A 20750-nucleotide genomic window follows, 5' to 3' on the forward strand; every position below is an offset into this window, starting at 1 on the left:
CTACCCAATAAGACGCCACTGCAAACACTAAAAACGCAGCTACAAAACTACCCTATAGCTGTGTTTTATAGAACATGGCTATAGGTTTATAATGTTAGTTGTGTTTATAAAAAACACAGCTATAGGGCAGCTATAGCCGTGTTTTTGTAAGTATGGCTAAAAAAAACGCGGCTATAACTAGCGTTTTTTGTAGTGAGGAAAAGGGAACACATATATGAACCAACTATCCATCCAACTTTTAGATTTCTCTTTGGCCCAATTAAATAAGAGGCCAACTATAACTTTTGAAGGAAAAAATAATAATAATTGGATTGGGAGGACATGGCTCCCCTTCATCTACATATTGATCTGCCTTTGCATACAATGTAAAATAAATAGTATTACAAACTCAAGCTCATCTCTAAACATCAAGATTAATGAACATGAATGGATATTTGTTTTTGGTAAAAGATGTTAGGGCAATATGCTTAATTAATTATTCAATTATTTATTTAAAATTTAATTTTACATATTATAAAAATGTCATTTTGATTATATAGGTTAAACATATCTTGTCAAAGCAAGTTATAAATTAACTTCAAAATCTCCTTTTAGCTTAACACATACGTCTTGTTGTTTTCTATGTGCATGGAACAATTATTACACTAATTAATCTTGATTTGACAAATGCACAGTACTGCGCACACAAATTTGACTCATTAGAGTAACGTAGAAAAACGTTGCTTTCTATTAGGCGCATCAAACTTTGGATGTGTTCTAGATTGCATCCAAGCAAACAAAATCTCCCACACTATAAAGTAAACGTGTAGGGTCAATTGGTGGCCGCAGAATTTCTCCGTCTTATGCACTGCCAAGCATGTCTGTCCTCCTTTTCACATTAGTCGGTGGAAAATACCAGATATTCCTTAAATAAGAGACATATTAACTATTAACTATATACGAATAAGAGTAAGAGTTAAAAAAGGATAATTCTTATTTACATTGTACTAACAATGTAAATTTTTTTATAATGTATAGACATTTGTGTGTCTATTATGTAAAATTTATATTACTAGTACAGTGTAAACTTATAATTACTTTTAGTTAAAAAAAAAAAAAAAAAGTGGGAAAAACGAAAAAAGAAAAGGCATAAAGGTTACATAAGCAATGGTGGTGGACTAATTAAATAACACTATCCTTCAATCCATTTATTTTACATTAGTTGTGTCTGCATTAGCGCGTATGTGTTTGTGTTTTTGTCAAATAAATTAATACTATCGAAAAGAAGGACCGTGACTAGGAGTTGGAGATATTACAAACAAATAAGCTAGAAACATGACTAGGAGATATTAGATAAGCCCAAGAGACCTTTCATATCATTTTCAATGTTTATTAGATCCACTTTTGATCCTTTGACTTCTCACCAAAAAAAAAAAAAAAAACTTTCGATCTTTTTCAATAGAATATACTAGTTAGGGGTGTCCAACCCACCCACCCAACCAACCCGCCAAACTCAACTCCACCCAACCCATTGTCATCTGATCCGACTACTTTGATAGTCAGATGCAAGTTCGAAACTTCAAAAACTCAACACCGGCAGGTCAGTTGCAGGTTTCCTAATCCAAAACTTGTGAAACCTGACCCGACCAAAATACATCAATTCCGACGATTTCTCAAACTTTTTGATGACTTTTCCAACTAGATACAATGGATTTCGATAACTAACACAACTAGATCCAATAGAAATACACCAAATCCAGCAGAAATTCATCAAACTCAACAAGTTCTCCACACGAATTGGCGAAAATCTTTCCCAGATCCAACGAGATCTTCGCCAAATTTCACTGGATCTTGGACAAATTTGGCGAGATCTTGCCAGATCTAAAGAGATGTTGGCATTTCGTTGCATTTCGGTTTCACCTAAAACCGACCACCACCCGACAAAAACCTGAACTGACCAAACCGATACCCGTTAGCTATGGGTCTAGAAGTTCCCCAACCAATCTAATCAGGTCGGTTGCAGGTTGGGCACAAACCCGAACCAACATATGGATAACCTTAATAGTAGCTAGTCATCCAAATTAATTCATTCATAATGGGTTAAATGAATCCTAGTTTTTTTTTTTCTTCTTTAAAAAAAAAAAAGAAAAAAAAAGTTAACTAAGTACTGATAGTTTTTAGACCCCTTAAAAACACAATTGGATTAACTTAGGTAATTAGCCAAGTTGTTACTTAGTCCAAATTCCAAATCTAGGTTATCACAATCAAACAATCATATCATGCAAAGCAGCGGAAAGATAAATAACACAATGATATGATTACCTAGGAAACCAAACCGGTAAAAACCTGGGAAAGATTTAACCTAGCTATCCTCAAGGTAAACCTGAATTCACTATGAAAGAATCGAAGTTGTTCAACAGGACTTAGACCACTAACATCCTATTGCTACCCACCAGTAGAAACTTACTGACACGACCACATGCAAGCTCCGAAATCACGGACTCCTTCTTTCTTGGATTCTCCAGCAAGTACAAGCACACCTGCTTGTGTTTCTTTAAGTTCTTATGGCAGCAACTGAACGATCATCAAGTTCTTGAACGAATCTCCTTCTTGATAATCCTAAACTTGGGTAAAGGAACGCTCCTCTCAGATCTCATAAGAGATTTACACAAACAGCAATATGAGTAACAATAAACGTGGCTAAGGTTTGCCTTATATACCTAGGGCAAAAATACAAAACCCTAAACGTTTTAAATAAACTAGAGCTGAGTTGGAATTCTGCAGAAAACGCATTCTACCCGAATTTCGATTGATCAAGCCTAAGCTTCGATCGATCGAACCAGGTTGAAATGCTATAATAAATCTGCAACAACTTAAATCCAACTTTACATAAATGAACCAACTTTGAGTAAGTCTAAACACGACTAAACATCTTGTTTTGATCATGGTTTGCCAACAATGCACATTAGAGTTCTAAATACATAAGATCCTAAGTCTTTAGAACCTAACAAACTCCCCCTTTGGCAATCCGTGACAAAACACAACTAACAGCTCAAAGTTTACAAAGAAAAGCCCTTTACAAAAAAATATGCTCATAAAAACAAATTCAATCCTAACTACTATCCTGTCTATCCATCAATTGCAAGTGTAGACAGCAACTCAGTTGAATCAACTTGTATATTTCCTGAAACACTAAACAAAATGCATAACCGCATGTATGGAAAATACAAGTAAACAAAATAAATTCTTGATTTCAACCAACACACAATAAAGACATATATCAATGAATAACTCATAAATATAAATCAATAAGCAGTTGAAACAAGAAACATATAAAACAATAAAAGTATCTCCCCCTAACATGAATAACCCAACAAAGCAAAACGAGCTAAACAAGATAAATACAAAGTGAAGCACCTAGATACAATCTAATCTCCACAAGCTCCAATAAAAAAAAAAAAAAAAATGCTCTCCCCCTAAAAACAAAAACTCTACAAGTGCTCAAATATATACTCCCCCTTTTTGTGACGAAATGCCAAAGGGTAATCAAAATCCATCATTAAAAGGAGGTGGCGGTGAGGATCGTCGAAACTGTGCCAACACTGCGTGCAAAGCATGGATCTCATTAAGCATGTCCACCAAAATCTGTCCATGAGCCGCCTGAACAGTCAAGACATGATCCAACATACGTCGAATGTCTAAATCATCTGAAGTAGTCGGTGAAGGAACATCAGCATCAGCATCAGCAGCACCAAACGCCTCAGCTGTATCAGCACCTGTAGAAGAGGGAGGAGGGGGAACAACACCAGATGATGCACCTCTAGGATGCGTAGGTCCAACTCTCAAGTGAGCAGCCCTCTGCCTAAGGAAGGTGTCACCTATGGGAGCTATGACATGAACGGGCTCACCGGCAGGGAAATCAGCTAGACCAAGAAACAACAAAATCCTATGAATGAAAATAGGATGGATAAGAGCATGCGCTACGGCAGAACTCCTATGAACTTCGTTCAAAGAACGAAGAAACAGATGTGGAAAGCTAATAGATGCACTAGAAACAAAAGCGTACAAGAACACACATCGCTTAAGAGGAATAGTGTGGAGATGAGAAATAGGCCACAAAGAATGACACGCTATCCTAAAGAAAAGACAGGCAGTCTCAGTAAGCTCAGCAGACGGATCCGAGGATCAAAACCCCACTGGATAGAAGACCCAGTGATGTATGACATAACGTCATCTAAGGGTGGAGACTCCTCATAGGGATAGACAGGCTCCCTAACAACCGGAACCCCAAGAGCATTAGCCACTATCCGAGGAGTAATGGTGAACTCAACACTTCATATCCAACTCCGAACAACAGTATTGGAATCATAGACGTGGCAAGAGAGATTCGAGAAGAATTCTCTAATCAGAGCGGTCGGGGGTGGATGATCTACCTCTAACAAGGATAACCAACCTCGACTCTCAAGGTTTGCCCTAATGGTAGGATCTACCTCATCTAACACAACAGAACGCTCAGCCCAAATCTTACACTTACAGTTCAGTTTCTCATAGACCTCTCTGCTTTTGTCATTCTTAAACAACTCACTCCTAGAGGGAGACTTAGAGGAAGTGGAGGGGGTCCTATGGGCTCTAGTCTTCCTAGGAATGGTACTCGGATAAGGACCAAGACACAAAAAAAAAAAAACAAAAAAAAATAAAATAAAATAAAACAAAACAAAACAAAACAAAACAAAACAAAAACAAAAACAAAGGGCAGACTGCAAGTTAGCACAAAAAAATATAGAACAAAAATCTATATGACGCATGAACAGTTTAAATGTCATGATGCATGCTCTAATGCAGTGCAATTAAGTTCAAATTTAAATTAAGTTCACAAAATCAGCTTGAGTATAGAGTTTCTAACAAAAACCCAAAAATTGAAAAACCACTTGTTCATTTTGTAAAAAATTTGACCAATTGATCATCACACAAGTTAGATTACATAAAATAATGATCAATTACATCAATTCAATAAGCCAATTTCATCAATTGAAATCAATTTCAACAAAATCCCCAAATTCGGATAAAAACAAGCCCTAGAATTTTCAATTTCTCACAAAACACCAAATTGATCAAATTAATCATCATAGATCATGATTATAACATTATAGGAACAAAAGAGACTTGAATCAACAAAAATCCCAATTTGAAAAGTTCTAATAATACCCAATGAAATGCATGAAAACATGAAATAAATTACAAAAGGAATGGCAAAATAGATTTATCGGCTTAGAGAGAGGAAAACCTTGTAAAAAAATCAGGAGGAAAACGACAAAAAATTGTGGGCTAGCCTTGTCCAATTCGGAGAGAGAGAGAAAAAGTTTTAAAAACTTTTTGAAAAGTAAGTTTGAAAACGTCAAACTCAGATTTTAAAAAACCTGATTCACGAGTTTCAATTGATCGAAAAACAGTTTCGATCGATCGAAACAGACAGAAGCTTCTTTAAAAAATATTCAAACAACTCCAAAACAATTTCGATTGATCTAAAGACAGTTTGGATCAGTCGAAGCAGACAAAGGCTTCTTTAAACATTTTAAAACACATTCGATTGATCGAAAAAAATAGATTGGATCAATCGAAGAGGACAGAGGCTCACAAAATTTTTGAGAAAAAACACAGTTTTGAAAAGATCAAAGACACATTTTAGAAACACCTCAAAGCATTGAAATTTGATTTTTTTTTTTTTTAGACCCCTTAAAATGCAATTGAATTAACCTAGGTAATTAGCCAAGTTGTTACTTAGTCCAATTTAACAAATCTAGGTTATCACAATCATAAAGATCATATCATGCAAAGCAGCGGAAAGATAAATAACACAAAGATATGATCACCCAGGAAACCAAACTGGTAAAAACCTGGGGAGGATTTGACCTAGCTATCCTCAAGGTAAATTTGAATCCACTATCTTGAAAGAATCGAAATTCATACAATAAGACTTACAAGCCCCCATGCTCGACTTCTTATTACTACCAACCAGTAGAACTTACTGACACGACCACATGCAAGCTCCGAATCCACGAACTCTTTCTTTCTTGGATTCACCACCAAATACAAGCACACCCGCTTGTGTTTTCTTTAAGTTTCAATGGCAGCAACCGAGTTGATCATCAAGGTGTAGATAAAATCTCCTCCTTGAAAACCCTAAGTTTGTGTAAAGGAAAGCTCCTCTAGATCTCACAAGAGATTTACACAAACAGCAATATGAGCAACACTAAAATGTGGCTAGGGTTTACTTTTTATACTTAGGAAAAATTAGAAAACCCTAAACGTTTTAAACAACTAGGGCTGAGTTGGAAATCTGCAGAAAAACACATTCTGCCCGAGATTAGATCGATCGAGCCTAAGCTTCGATCGATCGAGCTAGGCCGAAATGCACAATACTTTCTACATTAGCTCGATTCCAACTTTGCATAAAATATACAACTTTAAGCAAGACTAAAACACTTCTAAACACATTGTTTTGATCATGGTTTGCCAACAATACACATTAGAGTTCTAAATACATAAATACCTAAGTCTTTAGAACCTAACAAAATTGATGAACAAAATGCATGAGTATGTGATGAAATGTATTTCGAAAACAAAGTTTTAAACCCAGTTTTCCCAAAAAATAAGATTTTCATCCATTTTCCATAAATTCTGAAGCATCAAAATTTGTTTTACATAAAAAACTCAAAGTATTTGCAAACTTGGTTGGTCAAACCAAAGACACACACAGTAACATGTACAATGTTTAGCAAAGAGTAACTTGTGTAGTGTGTGCAACTAGCAAAAACTCGAGATACATGTGAGGTGATATGTGTATAGCAATTAAACACAAAGTCTACAAAATTCATCACTTGGAATTTGAAAGAGACTATTACCAAAAGAGTTACATCATATAACTCCCACATCTCTTAGATCATAAGTTTGCAATCATGTAAGTTTCTTGATTTTGCCTCATATTGTACACACCAATGTTAAATTATTCAGAAACTTATTAAAATAGTCGGGATAATGTACACACCAATTTTAGCAATTATTTGATTTAGCTTTAGGTCCAATAATGTGCACACCAATTTTAGCGTTTAAACTAAGGCTACATCTTATGATCTTTTTGTGTATGTGCTACACTTTCTTGAGTACAAAATCTTATGATATGCACTAAAGTGTTCATGATTGGCTAGTGAACAGTGGTGAGATGGTTATTTATGCCTTTCTCTAAAGGTTCAAGTTCGACAGTCAAAGACATGTGACTTCAAGATCAAGAAAAAGTGATCAAAACCATAAACATATTTCCCACACAACATGCACTACAAAACTTTAACTAATAAAGTGTAATAAGTAAGCTCATCAAAGCTAAACAAGGTACAAAAGACATGTTATGTGAAAATAAATTGACCAACCTTGTTTTCAAAAACCAAGAAAATAGTGCAAAACACAATTTGCTTCCTTGTTCTTCCTTTTTTTAAAAAAATAAAATAAAAAATAAAAAATAAAATAAAAAAAACCTAGAATGAAATGCATGAATGTTATGCAATACAAATCCAAGAAACAAAAAAAAAAAAAAAAAACAAAACAAAAGAACAATGGTCACAAAGAATAGCAATGAAGCACAAAGACCATTTCAGAAAGACTCAATTAGATTGAGCCTTTTGCATCCAAAACTTTTTAGATGCACCACGAGCATTGGAGTTCTTATTCACATGGGAATGATTTCTAACTCCAAGATCGGAATAAAAGTTTAGAGCCTTTACCAATTCACCAATGAGTACCATAGGATCTTGTGCTTGTGGCACAGGTACTTTTGGTTTGTTTGCTCTCTTAGCAGCATGCAGCTTGTAACAGTTTGGTTGAATGTGTCCAGACTTTCCACAAAAATGACAAACCCATGCAGGCTTATCATGTGACTATCCCTAGAAAGGGTAGGCTGCTTAGGTTTAGACTCTTTCAGATCAACCCTAATCTTCCTAGGAGGTGTAACTTCTAAAGGCTTGACAACCTCACTCACAACCTCACTTACAGGGGGTTCAGAAGAAGATGAAGGAACAAAGATAGTGGAATTGGGTGCAGACGCATTGATGCTTTCTACAAAACCTAACCCAGTTTTGTCAGAATGAGAGTTTTGAACACTCAGCATATGATCAAGTTTGGAACTACCAGACCTATTAGATTGTTCTCTAACAACAGAAAGCTCATGTTCCAAATTCTTAACTTTATCAAGTAAAAGCATGTTCTCAGTCTTCACATTATTCAAAAGTTCATTAGCATCAAACAATTTAACAAGCAAATTTTTCTTATCAAATTCAAGAGATGCAATTTTCTTCAAGCCTAATTCAACATTCATAGCATCCTTTGCAGCAACTTTGCAAAGTTTATTGTAGGCTTCTTGAGGATCTGCATCCTCAAAGAGTTCCCCATCAGAAAGGTTCTCTTCAGTAGATACACTTTCATTGACTACAGCAGTAGCAGTGAAGGCAATGAAGTTTCCATCCTCGTCACAACCAGACTCATCATCAGAAACTTCACCATCACTAAGGGTTACAGCCATAGTCTTACCATTAAACTTCAAGTAAATAGGACATTTAGATTTCATGTGACCATACCCTTGACATCCAAAACACTAAGGACCCATATAATTATTAGAAGATTGACCTACTTTTTCTCTAGGTTTATCAGTGTTGTTAACTTTAGTGGGATCATTCTTCCTAAGGTTTCTAGGTTCAACAGTGTTCTTATCTCTTACCCTTCTGTTGTTTCTAAAGAAGTTCTTAAAGTTCTTGACAAGGTAAGCAATCTCTGTAGCAGAGAGCTCATCATTAAATCCACCAACATCAACATCATCAACTGACTTAAGAGCCATTGATTTGGATTTGTTAGTCTTAGGTAGGTCCAACTCATAGGATTGAAGAGATCCTACAAGTTCATCAACAGGGATGGAGTCCACATCCTTGCTCTCAGTGATGGCAGTCACCTTGGGTCTAAAATCTTCAGTCAAAGATCTAAGAATCTTTCTAACAATTTTAGGTTGATCATAGATTTTACCCAAGTTATATGCAGAATTAACAATATCATTAAGTTTAGCATAGAATTCATCAAAAGATTCATCATCAGACATCTTAATGCTTTCAAATTTAAAATTTAATTGCTGCAATTTGTTGATTTTAACAGCCGTTGTGCCTTCATGCACAGTCTGGAGGATATTCCAAGCAGTATGAGCAACCTCAACATTAGAGATTCTCTTAAATTCCTCCATAGAAACAGCGTTAAAGATAGCATTCATAACTTTACTATTGAACACAGCTGCTTCTTTTTGAGAAGTTTGCCACTCACTAACAGGAGTAGTGGGCTTCTCCCATCCGTATTCGACGGAGTTCCAGACTCTCTCATCAATTGATTTTAGGAATGCTTTCATCATTACTTTCCAATAAGCATAGTTATTCCCATCAAAGTGAGGAGGAATAACAAGAGAATGTCCGTATTCCATGACAACAGGGGTCAAGGATCAGCTCAGTGATCAAAAGATCAACAACAAGAGAGCAACCCGCTCTAATACCACTTGATAGTTTTTAGACCCCTTAAAAACACAATTAGATTAACCTAGGTAATTAGCCAAGTTGTTACTTAGTCCAAATTCCAAATCTAGGTTATCACAATCAAACAATCATATCATGCAAAGCAACGGAAAGATAAATAACACAATGATATGATCACCCAGGAAACCAAACCAGTAAAAACCTGGGGAGGATTTAACCTAGCTATCCTCAAGGTAAACCTAAATTCACTATGAAATAATCGAAGTTGTTCAACAGGACTTAGACCACTAACTTCCTATTGCTACCCACCAGTAGAAACTTACTGACACGACAACGTGCAAGCTCCGAAACCACGGAGTCCTTCTTTCTTGGATTCTCTAGTAAGTACAACCACACCTGCTTGTGTTTCTTTAAGTTCTTATGGCAACAACTGAATAATCATCAAGTTCTTGAACGAATCTCCTTTTTGATAATCCTAAGCTTGTGTAAAGGAAAGCTCCTCTCAGATCTCACAAGAGATTTACATAAACAGCAATATGAGCAACACTAAAACATGGCTAGGGTTTTCCTTATATACCTAGGGCAAAAATAAAAAACCCTAAACGTTTCAAATAAACTAGGGCTGAGTTGGAATTCTGCAGAAAACACATTCTGCCCGAATTTCGATGATCGAGCCTAAGCTTCAATCGATCGAACCAGGCCGAAATGCTATAATAATCTGCATCAACTTAAATCCAACTTTAAATAAATGAACCAACTTTGAGCAAGTCTAAACACGACTAAACATCTTGTTTTGATCATGGTTTGCCAACAATACACATTAGAGTTCTAAATACATAAGATCCTAAGTCTTTAGAACCTAACAAGTACATATAAGTGGGCAAAGCTTGTCCAATTCCACTGTACATTGGACCCGTTATGATAGTATTTTATGTCATTATCTCAATGGGTCTAGTGCATTGAACCTAAGCCTAACTTTATATTAGTCTACAAAATATTTAGTTTATATGACTGTATAAATTTTGTAATTAAATAATTTCAAACCATTTCAAGAAATAGAAGACTTCAGAATAGAATCACCCAAATCAAAGCTAAGGACGGTAGTTGGCTGAATAATATGGATGAGATTCAAAATGGTTTCACAACCTTCTATCAGAAGCTTTATCAATCCCAACATCATATGCTGGCCTCAGAGATACAAGATCGCCTCAAGGAAATCCCCCTACCCTTTCTATCTGAATCTCAGAAAGCAGAACTAAACAAACCATTCCTAAGGGTAGAGATTGAACAAGCTATTTTTCAAATTGGAGCTCTCAAAGCACTAGGACCAAATGGAATTCCTGCGAGCTTTTATCAACAATATTGGAGCATAGTTCATAATGATGTCATCTCAATTGTCCAAGCCTTTTTCCATTCAAGTTACCTTCTTAAATCTCTTAACCATACTTTTCTGTCTCTTATTCTAAAGTAGCTTGCCCTGAAGAATTTACTCAATTTAGACCCATCAGTCTCTGCAATGTAACTTACAAAATTATTTCTAAAGTTCTTGTCAATAGACTTAAACCTTTTATGGACAGTTTGATAACCCCATTCCAAAATGCCTTCATACAAGGTAGACTTATCACTGATAATATTCTACTTGCACATGAAATTTATGACTACATGAGAAAAAAGAAGAAAGATAAATGGGGTTTTGGTGCTTTGAAACTTGATATGCAAAAAGCCTATGAAAGAATTGAATGGAGCTTCCTCAAAGCTATTCTTCATAATATGGGCTTTTCAACTAATTAGATCAATTGGGTGATGCAATGTGTGTCCATAGTGTCCTATCGTATTTTGATTAATGGTAGCCCTTTTGAAACTATAGTGCCATCTAGAGGTCTTAGACAAGGTGATCCCCTATCACCATATCTATTCATTTTGTGTGCCAATGTCCTCTCTTGTGCTCTCATTAGAAAAGAACAGAATAACAACATCAAAGGAATTAGAATTGACTCAAACTGTCCTACATTCACACACCTCTTCTTTGGAGACGACTCTCTCCTCTTTTTCAAGGATGATTCCAAATCCATCTCCTCCCTCCAACAAACTCTCAATTGGTACTGTGACTTATCTGGACAAAAGTTCAATGCTCAAAAATCTAAACTTTTTTGTACTCCTAACATTAGTCCTGATAGACAACAAACACTAAGCTCCACCCATGGTGTTAAACTTGTTAACCACCCAGGGAAATACTTAGGAATTAATTTTTGTATGAGAGGTAGAAGAGCAGTGAATTTTGAGGAACTAGTAGAAAAGGTCAACAACAAACTCCAAGGATGGAAAGCTAAACTTCTCTCACAAGCTGGAAGAGTCACACTTATCAATTCTGTTCTCCAATCCTTACCTGTCTACTCCTTCTCTTGTCTTAAAATTCCTGACAAAATCTGCACCAAACTTGACTCAGTCATCAATGCCTTTTACTGGGGTCACCAACCCTCTGCAAGAAAACTCCATCTTATCAATTGGAACACTATATGTAGGCCTAGAAATGAAGGTGGACTAGGTATAAGGAAATTTAAACTGATGAACCAAGCCTTAATAGCCAAACAATTTGGAGAATCATTCAAAAACCCCAATCCATTCTTGCCAAGACTTTAATCTCAAAATATTTTCACAGGGAACACATTCTCATACACAAACCCAAACCAAGCAACTCCTGGACCTGGAAAAACATCATGCATAAACCAAATCCCAAGCTCTTCCAATGTTCATGGAAAGTAAGTACAGGACAAAATATTCCCCTCCAACACCCAGCTTGGTTTAAACAAAAAAAAAAAAAAAACCCTTCAATCTTAGAACCTAACAACTATGTTGTAAACCAAATAAAACCTTCCATCAATGCTTGGGATTTACCACTCATCACATCTCTATACAATAAAGAAGAAGTTGAGTCCACCCTTAACATCCCAATACCCAAATCAAAACCATCTGAGTTCCAAGACAAAATTATTTGGCCTTTCTCCACCAATGGCAATTTCCAAGTGAAAAAAGCTTATTCCATCCTCCTCAATGAAAACCTCCCATCTCACCCAAATCCACCTGCTATCCCACCAAAGGCATGGAAAACTTTATGGAAATTTCCACTCCTACAATAAATTCTGCATTTTATTTGGAAAGTTTTACACTCAGCTCTCCCTGTAAGAAACACCCTTATTGTAAGAGGATTGAATTGCCTTGATACCTGTCCCTTTTGTCAAGAAGATAAGGAAACTTTAGATCACTTGTTTCTTAAATGCCCTTTCTCTAGAGCTGTTTGGTTAGGTAGTGAAATAACCATTCGTACTGACACTCTTCACTAGCACACCATATCTAATAAGATAAGTAACTGGATCACAGGAAGCCAAAAGGAAAACCAAATCAAGAACTGCATCCCTACCTTGTTTGTTACCCTTTGGTGTATATGAAATAACAGAAATGGCATAGTCTTTGAAGGAAAATTACCCAATGCAAAGGAGGTTATGCTAACCTCAAATGCTTTAATTCACAAGTACAATGCTACTTTTATTGAAAATCTTACAGGTCAAGCACAACAAAGGGAGACAACCAGCATCTTGCTCTTGCCTGGCCCTACCAAGAAGATTGGCAATTGTTGTATCAAGTTGAAATTTCCAGCAAAGTGATTAGAAGACGAAGAGGTGCGGCCCTAATTGGTAAATCAAAGGAAGGATGCCAACTTCTCAGAAAAGCATTTCTCACAGCATTCTAGGATCCTAAGAAGGCCAAGCTTGCTGCAATCCGTGAAGCAGTCCTTTACACAGCTCATTTGGGTCTTCAAAGAGTGGTGATCCTAACTGATAGTAAGGAAATTCAAATTTTCTAGAGATCTAAGAGCTACTGGCCTTGGTGGATCTTACTAGAAGATATTCATAATATTGTTAAGCAATACTCTATGCTTGTTGTTTTTTTAAGAGCTTCTGACTTTATATTAACTGAAAGTAGGAAACTTGCTAATATGATAGCAAGACAGACTCCAAACTACGTGATGTAATATCTTTGTCTGGTATTAAAAAAAATAAAAATAAAAGTTCGCAACTAAGTAATATTGATAGCTAGCACATCCTTGGCTAGCCATATACATCCAAAAAATAAAAAACTCATTTACTTTAATTTGTTTGGAGTGTTATATTATATGCTTTCATTAACATCAATGTACTATGTTAGGACATATGTGATTCACTTGTTAGGAACATATGTCACTATTTTATGTAATTGGTAATCCTTTGACAAAATGCACTTTACTTGTATTTGGGTAGAACTAGGATGTGTTTAATACTTCAAGAAACTTTATTTCAAGATCAAGTGTTGAAGCCATGCAAGTCTGTCTAAGATTCAAGTCTGAAAAGTGCCTATCATTAAAACTAGATAGCTAGCCATCTATCGAACTTGAAGAGCTGTTCCAGCCTCGTGGCTCGACAACAGCTCGACAGATAAGGTATCCGTCGAGATTTAAGAAAAATAGACTTTTAGTTCTGTTTTGACTTTAATCCTTGATTATGTGTTTAGGTTTTCTTTTCTCATAGCCCTAGACATATAAAATGATTATTTTAAGGGCCGTCAAAGGTAGAACAAGTTGCACAAGTTTTGAGCAAAAGTTTGTTCAAGCAAATTGTGACCGGAAACAAACTTTGCCATAGTTCATCGTTCTTGTGAAGAAGTTGTTGTGTTTGTGCACCATAGGATTTTGTGACCAAGCATCTTCTTGATCTTCATCGTCTGGATGAATTGAAGAACTTTGCAGCTAACACCTTCTCTAGTTGGTGATTGAAGTCGCGTACTGGGATCCACGCAATTGGTTAGTCACATACTGGGAGCCGTGCATTACAAGAAGAGATTGTCACTACAAAACAAGTCCAATTGGGTATTGGGGTAAGGGTTCAACTGTAGGTTGGTATACAATACTGGGATTCCTTTACTTGTAACCGCTTATTGTGATAATAGTGGATTCTCAGGAGTAGTGACCTTAAAATCACCCAGTGGGATTTTTGTCGTATTGGTTTTCCCCATTTGTAAACAAATCAACGTGTCAATTTAATTTCCGCTGCACTTAATTTAATTGGTGATTTGTTTGTGCTACCATGCATTTGCATGCTAATTTGATTAATTAATAAACTTGGCTAATTAATCAATTAATTTATCACAAGTGGTCAATTCGTTTTGGCCTATCAAGTGGTATCAGAGTAGGCACACTCTGATTAGGGTTAATCTTTACTGTGTTGATCCATTGACCCCTATTTGTCATGGATACAGGACAGTCATTAATTATACCTCTTTTATTTTATGACACTAACTATACATACTGGAAAGTACGCATGAGAGCTTTCTTGCAGTCTTTAGATGAGAAAGTGTGGCAAGCTGTCGAGATAGGCTAGACCAAGCCGAAGGAAGCGCTGACCAATTGGGATGATGCCAAGATAAAGACGACAAACTTCAACAACAGGGTATTGAATGCTTTATTCAGTGCAATCACTAATGAGGAGTTCAAAAAGATATCCTCTACTGAAACTTCTAAGGAGGCATGGACCATTCTCCAGACTACCTATGAGGGAATCAAGGCTGCTAAAAATTCAAAGCTTCAAATGCTCACTACAAGCTTTGAAGAAATTAAGATGGAGGAGAATGAGTCGTTTGATGAGTTCTATGCCAAACTTAAGGACATAGTGAACTTAACTTTCAATCTTAGGAAAACCATTCCTGAACCCAAGATTATGAGAAAGGTGCTCAGATCTCTACCCGAGAGATTCCATGCCAAGATCACCACGATCGAGGAATCAAAGGACATTAACAAGATTCCTCTGACAGAGCTGGTTGGAAATCTGCAAACCTATGAGTTAGGTTTAACGAGGATTGGTAAGTCGGGTAAGGGCAAGAGCATGGCATTGAAAGCCAAGAGCAGTGATACTGATGAGTCTTCAGATGATGAAAATTCTAAGATGAAGTCCTACATCACCAAGCAATTCAAGAAGTTTATGAAGAATGCAAATGGAAAAGGCTTTGACAAGGACCGTAAGCAATCCAGTTCTTCTTAGTTCAAGAGCCAAGACAAAGGGAAAAAGAATGCTAGGGATGGCAGTCAGTACATTGTTTCTTCAGGACCAAAGTGTTTTAGGTGCCAAGGCTTCAGTCACATGAAACAGTAGTGCCCTACATATCTCAAGACCATTGTGAAGAGCAAGGCACTTGTTGCTACTTTGATTGACATTAAGCTTTAGGATAATTCCAACAATAAGGATGATGGAATCCTAAATGCTTTCACTGCCACTGTCAATCCTACTGAGGGGATTGTTAAAGATATGGACGAAGAAGAGGAATTGGTGGAGTCCAAGTTTAAGAAGATGAATGAACAAGATGACATCCACACAGCCTATGCAAAGTTGTACAAGGTCTCAGAAAAGCATGAGAAGTTGTATAGGTTGACCACCAAGAAGTTTAGTGATGTGGAGCTTGAGTGTGAAGAGCTGTCCACAAAGTTTGATGAATCCAATCAAACTATTGGAGCACTAAGGTATGAGAATAACTTCTTGGCTTAGAAGATCAAGAAGCTTAAGGCAAAACTGCTCCAAGTTAGAGCTCAACTGGAAAGGATTTCAAGTGCTAAGCTCGATGAAATGCTCAGTCTTCAGAAATCTGCTTTTGATCGAACCGGTTTAGGGTATGATTTCTCTTCTCCTAGTACTGCTTCTACTAGTTCTACTGTTTTTGTTTCTCCTACTAATAATTTTGAAATTGAGAACAATAATGTCAAAACTGAGTGAGCTAGTAAGAACATAGACAAGGGAAAATCTATCTTAGGAGCACCCCCTAAGCTTGAGAAGAAAAAAACTAAAAACCCAAGGGCTAAGAAGGCTAACTCTTAAAAGCCTGAACAAAAGAAGCAGCATCTCTGTCATCATTGTGGAGTTACCGATTGTCACGCCCCAAACCCGATACCCGGATCTGTGACCATGACTGGCATGCTAATATCAAGTTTAAACCTAATATTAACAAGAACCAACTTAAACTTTTACAAAACTTTTCCAAAAGCTTCTCTTTTTATTTTCAGAATAATTTTGTTGTTTCATTACTTCTTGATATCACTTTTCACTTCATAGTCAGAGCATCTATACTGTACTCAAAATGTAACATAATCCACCAATCATTTAATTTCCACACTTTCACATAATACATATCTTAATACTTTAAGGTACACAACTTTCTTTAGATCCTAAAATACACAATACTACAAAGCTAAACATAGAATTGCTAATTTAGGATCTATACATATCAAACTAAAACCAGCTCCTTCCAAAACTCGACTAAGGCTCCCTCTGCTTCAAAATAAAACCTGCTAACTGAAAGAGTGGAAGGGGTGAGCTACACAGCTCAGTAAAGGTAAGATATATGAGAATTCAATAAGGATGCATGTAAATCATTTCATTTTATGATTATTCAGATAAGAGAACATCTTTTCATGCTTAGTATTTTATACTATTTATGATAATAGCTTATACGCTCTTCGTAGGAAAATAATTGTTCTCCTTTTGCTTATCAGATTGATGTTACCAAAACTTTTCAGATTAAACTTCTATCATTTTCTACAAAGTCACCACATATATTCTCATTACAAAATAATCATTTTAACGTAAATCAATTATTCGGCAACTTTGTATTAAACTAGAAACATCTTGACCCAATAAGAAAACCTTTCTTTATAAACCTCTTCTCATAGAATACTATAACTTTCATGATCAGAAAACTTAACGTTTCATAAAAACAGATATCTGATACTTTTAAACATAAACTTGTACTTTTATCAGAAACTTTACTTTTATAGCATAACAGAACTTCAGAAACTTTTATCTTTAATGAACAGCTTTTCTTTTCATTAGAAACTTCTTCTTGCCATGAGAGCTTTCACTTTTCACAATGCATTTAAACAAAATAATTCTCTCATGATTAATAACATAACATAGTTGTTCATAACATATTGGTTAGTCCATGTCTGATAAGCTGTACAGAGAAGGCCTCATCACATTTGGGTGCCCCCGTGTGTATGATATTGTCCCTTTTGGGAGGCCTGATGGCACATCCCCTCCAGATTTTGTTCCTCCCCGCCATCCGTACACATTGGGGAGAAGGCCTTATTCAAATTAGAGTTACGGGCAACCCCATTTCCTCTACTTTAAATGGCCTAGAGTTACGGGCAGCCCCATTTCCTCTACTTTAAATGGCCAAACAGATAACATATTTCCATGGAAAGCCAGTAATTAACCCCTACTAGCCGAGTTCAGATTACCAGAGGACATAACCCGAAAACATTTCATACTTTACATCATACTGAAATTTCTTCTTTTGCATAACATTTCATAATCATAGCACTTCCATTCTTTTCATTAAACATCATGTTTGTGAAATCAATAATAGCATTAATATGCTTAAATCATATACATAAGTTTTTCAAAAGCTCACGAACATATCTTTGTCAGAATAATGATTACATGCCATATCTCTAATCAAAAACATTTTAATGCATAATATACTTTAAAATAACCTCATGACTTACCAAATGCCCATATAACTTATCCCTTACCTGAAAGCAGAGGAACCGAGAGCCTACAGCCGATGGAGCTTAAACTTGGATACTAGTAACACCTAAACCATAAATCAAAGCTTATTACTATCTATAATTTCCTTGTCATAGACTTACACATTCATCTCAAAGCCTATCTCTTAGAATCAAGGAAGTCCTAATCCCACCTCAAAGAGGTTCCCACAAACACAAAATGCATTCATCAGACCACATGATGTACTAAATCATAGAGAAACCAATTCATAAAATTTATATATGATTCTAACATACCAAAGGATGAGCATATAAAATTATAGCTCAAAACATTCATCTTAACTTTAGAATTAAATCCTCAAAGTTAGGCATGTCCCTTACTGTTCACTGTGCTATTCCAGCAGCATATGCCCCATTTGTAAAATACAAACGGGCTGTCCAAACACATCCAATTTTCATGAAATTTTACATAACTACTCCTCTGTATGTCCAGTATAAACCATAAAAATTTCGGAAGCATATACCCATGATTTACTAAAAAATCACACAAGGTGGCATACTCAAATCTGTCCTGACAGAATTTCATGCAACTTATAAATTAAACCGTTATTTTTATATTAATCCAAATGCTGTGAGACCAATTCAATAACAACCACAAGTGTCTTAGGTTTCATAGGAATCAACCCTAGCATCCAAATTCACTATATAAAATTTAATACATAATTTATCATGCATGAACACAGAATCTGTCACAGTGACAGCTTTGCAATGTTTTATCGTAAATTCACAAACAATTATCAAACGATGATATTCTCATATGGGGATTTTTTATACACTCATAAGACATGTTATAAAAACACTTATATACAGTAATTTAACCATTTAGAGCAAAATACACAGCAAAAATCTCAGCAGCAGCATCAAAAATACTCATCCTAAACTTTTCTTACTGCCTTAATCATATAAAATCATTAATTAGTAAAAACCCTAATCTACCCTTCACAAACCATCAACACAACTCAAAGCTTCTCAAAATAGCATATATATATATATAGGCTTACATGAAAGGATTTACCTTTCCTAGTGGCTGGACCAGAAAGTATGAGAGGTAGAGAGCTTGAGAGAGTTGAAAGAAGCTTCCTTCTTGCTGCTGGACTTGTAGGTGTGGAAGGGAGAAAATAATTGAGAGCTTTTCCTTCTTTTGGTGTTGGATCCGTAGGAATGAAAGAGGGATAGAGCTCTTAACTATTCTAGTTACTTTTAAAAGATTAGAAAGAAGAAAAATGATGAAGCCTTATCTCTCTTTTAATTTGTTGACCCAAGGACTTGACTAAGTGGACCTAAGAGAGCTTCCTAGCTCTTTTCTTGAGAGAAAAAGAGAGCAAAGTGAGCTGAAATTTTTGATTTGTGTGTGTACCCGTGGAAAATGAGAGCAAGAGAGCTTAGGGTGTCCTAGAGCTTGAGAAAGTCAAAGAAGGAATAAAGGTGCAACCAATAAGAACAAAGAAGGAAGAAAACAAAGAAGTAAAGCAAGAATGACCAAGGGAATTTCTGGTGCAGCCAAGAAGTCCAGCAAAATATCTTGGGTGATTCACGTGTATTGCTAGGAAAGATAAGATAACTTACCTTTTCAACTTTCTTGCATTCACACTCACTTTTCTACAAAATAATATCACTTTCCATACACACACACACACACATATATATATATATATATAATATCCTTACCTTTGTACACTTAATTAAACACCAATAATTATATATCTAATAACTTAAACCACTTAATATAATTTTGTACATACTTAGTATATATTTAAAATACCGATAGCAATTTAGTTATGTATAATCTTTACAATTCTCATTCAATGGCATTATAAAATAATATGCTTATTAAATACTCTTCTATTAATTTTTGTAAGTAAGTGGCTTAAAATATTAATAATACTTAACCACTTAAACGCATAGTTTAATTATAAAAATTGGGTCGGGGTGTTACACCAATCATACCCGACTAAATTGCTATAAGTGGTTAGCCACTCAACAGAGCAACAACATGATAGCATTTGGAAGCCAGAATCAGCTTCAATCCTCTCTTGCTCCCCTTGGAGATCTTTTCAAAGCCCTCATGTTCCTTTCAAATTTGAACGGTTTCAATTCTTCCCCCTCACCGCCAATTCAAGGGTTTAATCAAAGAAAAGGTTCTTCCAAAGTGTGGAAGGAAAATGGCTCCAAGTGATTCTATCACTTTCTTTTCTCTCTTCATGTTTTTTTTTTTTCCATAACTTGTGTGTTTTGCTTTTATTTTGAGTCAGTCTAGTTTTATGCTTTGCTTTGCTTAACATGTTTTTGTTTGTTTATTTTTCAGTTTTGTTTATTTTGGTTTTCATAAGAATAAAAAAAACTGAAAAATCAGAAAAATACAAAAACAGTGTGCGTTTCGTGTACATTGGTACTTGTGTACCTTGGATGGCCATTGAAACAAAGTTTTCTAAACTTTGTATCTTTTGTAACTTAGATGAGTATCTCTATGCACAACTAAACAAGTGAGCTTCATGACTCGTGTTTGTGATGAGTAAGATTAAGTAATCTCTTGTACTTAACACTCGTATCACTCTTTTTGACGGGAAGGACTAGAA

The 20750-nt window shown here is 35.7% G+C and overlaps 1 long non-coding RNA gene across 2 annotated transcripts; it reads right to left on the reverse strand.

The window, feature by feature from the left end:
• Positions 1-16691: 16691 nt before the first annotated feature.
• LOC126692519 (uncharacterized) lies at positions 16692-19643 on the reverse strand. 2 transcript variants are annotated; one of them, XR_007645035.1, is made up of 2 exons: positions 19190-19643; positions 16692-18203 (listed from the first exon to the last, which is right to left on the reverse strand). It is a non-coding gene; the product is annotated as an uncharacterized LOC126692519 (long non-coding RNA). The 2 variants fall into 2 exon arrangements; XR_007645036.1 differs by having other exon boundaries at positions 19176-19643.
• Between the last annotated feature and the right edge of the window lie 1107 nt (positions 19644-20750).

The sequence above is a fragment of the Quercus robur genome, chromosome 7, assembly GCF_932294415.1.
Source record: "Quercus robur chromosome 7, dhQueRobu3.1, whole genome shotgun sequence".
NCBI lineage: Eukaryota > Viridiplantae > Streptophyta > Magnoliopsida > Fagales > Fagaceae > Quercus > Quercus robur.